Genomic DNA, 3,497 nt, shown 5'->3' with positions numbered 1-3,497 from the left:
CTTCTGAGTCTAATCTTTCTTCCGCCCTTTCTTTTTCCTGGAAGTGAACAGAGAATGTTGCCTCCCTGACCTATGTCCAGAGAAGGCGGGGTGCCTGTCACGCTGGGTCTCTGGCCAGCCCCAGCCCCGATCCTTCTAAGCTGCTCCCAAGGCCCCGGTGGCCTCTCTGCCGATGAGGAGGTGCACTGGGCCCAGGCCATGGAGCTGGGCTGCAGAGCGAGCAGCTGGCTGCGTGCCCGGCCCTCCCGGCACAGCCCTCACATGCATGCTGCGGTCCCGGCCTGACCCCTCCATCTGGAGGGGGCGGCCTCGCGGAGCCGTGCCAGGGCTGCGTCCCAGGCGCTGCTGTGTGCGGCCCAGAGCGCACAGCAGCGCCTGTGCGGGCCTTCCAGGATCCCCAGCGCGTCCTCCTGCCTGTGCGTCCCAGCATCTGAGGAAATGCCGTCTCTGGCTAAGCGTGGAGTGGGTTCTGCCCTAAATGGGCCGACTACCTCCCTCACGTGCCAACACCAAGACAGGGAACCCCCCGGCTGCCGGGCTGCGGGAGCAGTGGGCGCCAGCGTCAGAGACAGACCCGGGGACCCAGCGGTGCCCGGCCTTCGCCTTCCACCTCCGAGGGTGGAGTCCGTGGCACACCCGGCTGGACTGGGGTTAGGCTGGTCTCCCCCCTGAGAAAAAGCAGCTGCTGTTGGGTGTCACTGGTTTTCCAGGCGCCTCCTCAAGACGAATCGGAGACAAGCCCCGGCTCGGGGAGCTGAGTTTCCCTCCTCACAGCAGTTTCCCGCACGGGCAGCACCCAGCTGCGGTCCGAAGGCCCACAGGACTTGTCAGCCCCGGATGTGGCATTTCTGGAGGCCGGGCCCCTCGTCCACCACCTGACACGGCCGCCCCGGTTCAAGGGTGTCACTGGTGTTTCCACTGAGCCCAGCCTCAGCCCAGGGCCCACCCCTCCCCTCCGAGGGAAGCTCCTGCCTGGGGAGATTAGCCAGCAGGCCTGCAGCCACGATAAACAAGCCTCCCAGCCCTATCGCGCCAGCCCGTGTGCGGCTTCTGGGGAGCCCCGGCTCTTGGCAGTCATGTTCATGTTGCTTCTCAAGAAGCCTTGGGAATGGTAATGTCTTGGTCCCCACTTAGCGAGGTCCAGAGAGCCCCCTGGCCCCTGACAGAGTCAGGAGGGCCCAGAGGGCCGGTGAGTTGGGGGTGGATGGCAGAGGGGAGGGAAAGCTGCATCCTGGGGGGAGGTGTGTGCAGGGCAGGGGTGTGCAGCCCCCACACCCTGCCCCCATCCCGGGGGAAAAGCTGGTGCCCCTCTGGAGTGAATGGGATCGAGAGCCGTTGCCCGGGTACAAATCATGGGCCTTGGAAATGGTCAGGAAAGGTCAGAGTGGGCACTTAAAGGCCAGAGGACAGACAGGCCGACGGAGGCGCCTCTCTGCCCCCAGATGCTTCCCTTGGCAGGACCTCGGTGCCCAGCAGCTGCCGGCTGGCCGTTCCCAGGTCCCTGTCAGCTGAGTCTCCAGTTTCCTGATGTGTCATCCCTCTTGCTCATGGGGACTCTTGCTGCCACCTGCACCGGGGCACAGGACCTCTGACTGAAGTCGGGACGGTGCAGGAAATGAGCTGGGGCCGGGCCTGGACTCCGGGGACTCCCCTGCCTCCAATTCTGGGTAGGGTCCCCTCGGCCCCGGCCATGCCTTGTGCCCTCGAGACAGGAGCCCGAGGGTGAAGCTCCTGCCGAGTCTGTGGAGTCTGTGCCTTCCGTGCCTCTAAGCTCCAGCCGTGCCCAGGTGCCCAGCACTGCCCTCGGCCTCTCCCTCGTTCCAGTGCAGGAGCCCGAGGCCGCCTCCCCTTAGCGCTGCAAGGCTGCCCGTGAAGACTCAGGCTGTCTCGACACACGTCAGGGGGCAGCTTCTGAGGGAAATAGAGCTGAGCTGCGTGGAGACCTAAGTGGGTGCCGAGAACAAAGCTGGGAATCGGGCTGGGGGGGCCCGTGACGGTGCCTTAGCCCCCCATTCTCCTCTGCCTCCTGCAGCCTCTTTGGGCTCAGGGTTTCCTTCCCCTGACGTCGGGACACCTGGGCCGGCTCTGTCCGGCTCTGCCCAGCCCTGCCCAGCCCTGTCGCTTCCCCTGGTGCTGGGAGTAGCCGTTCATTCGGACTGAGCTTTCCTGTCCCTGTTTGGCACACGTTTCCTGCCCCCTGACCCTGGGGCTCCTGGCCGAGCCACCTGAGACCAGGCCTGGGTGCACACACGTGGGCTTTCCCTCCCGACGGTGAGTCCTCTACCTAGGCGTGAAAGCCCTTGGCTGACGAGGATGGTGAGACTTTTTTTTTTTTTTATCCTTAGCTGAGGACGTGCTCATTGATTTTAGAGAGAGGAGAGAAACATCGACGTGTGAGAGAGAGAGAGAGACATCAATCCATCAGCTGGTTGCCCCTCGCACACGCCCAGACTTGGAACCAACCTGAGACCTTTGGTTCGTGGGACAACGCTCCTCCCACCTGAGCCAGGGCTGGTTTATTTGTTAACATTTTAAAAATTGTTATTGAGCCCCGGCTGGTATGGCTCAGTGGACTGAGTGCGGGCCTGTGAACCAAAGGGTCGCCAGTTCGATTCCCAGTCAGAGCACGTGCCTGGGTGGTGGTGGGCCAGGTCCCCAGTGAGGGATGCACACGAGAGGCAACTACACATTGATGTTTCTCTCCCTCTTTCTCTCTCCTTTTCCCTCTCTAAAAATAAATAAATAAGAAATTGTTATTGAGATATACAAAGAACATAAATGTCACCATTTTAATGTGTATTGTTCAGAGGTTTTATGCGAGCAACACCACTAACTCCAGACTATTTTAATCATCCCCCAAAAGAAACCCCAGCCCCATGAGCAGTCACTGGCCAGCTCCTCCCCACTCCCAGCCCCCGGGAACCACGAACCCACTTTCTCTGTGGGTTTGTGTCTGTGTCTCCACAGCTGTGCCTGTCCTGGGTGTGGGATCACACAGTGCGTGGTCCCTCGAGTCCAGCTGCTCTCACTTAGCACCAGGTTTTCAAGCCTCATCCACACTGTAGCATGGGTCAGAGCGTCACTCCCTTGTCTGGCTGAGTTTAGTCCCTTAAACACATTCCCCATATTTTATTTGTCCGTTCATCGGAGGATGGACGTGGGGGTGTTTCCACCTCTGACTATTGGCAGTGATGCCGCTGTGATCACTGCCGTACAAGTGTTCGTGTGAGCACCTTTTCCCTTCTCCGGTGTGGGAGTGGTGAGGGGCGGGGCTTTAGATCTGTGACGGGAGGAAATGCAGGGGCCAGGAGGGAGGAGGGGGAGGGGGAGTGAGAAGGACGGGAGGACAGAGGGAGAGAGGGGAGACCAGAGGGGAAGCTGACACTCCCGTCCTCACTGTCCCAGGGTCACCGAGGCGCAACCACTGAGGGGGAACGCAGTCACTGCACTCAGGCATTTGGGCCCCTCTGTACCCTGGGCTCTGGCATTTGGGTTTT

The sequence above is a fragment of the Phyllostomus hastatus genome, unplaced genomic scaffold (genome assembly GCF_019186645.2).
Source record: "Phyllostomus hastatus isolate PE091 unplaced genomic scaffold, TTU_PhHast_1.1 phas_scaffold_11, whole genome shotgun sequence".
Classification (NCBI taxonomy): domain Eukaryota; kingdom Metazoa; phylum Chordata; class Mammalia; order Chiroptera; family Phyllostomidae; genus Phyllostomus; species Phyllostomus hastatus.
Note: the sequence above shows the minus strand (reverse complement) of the source record.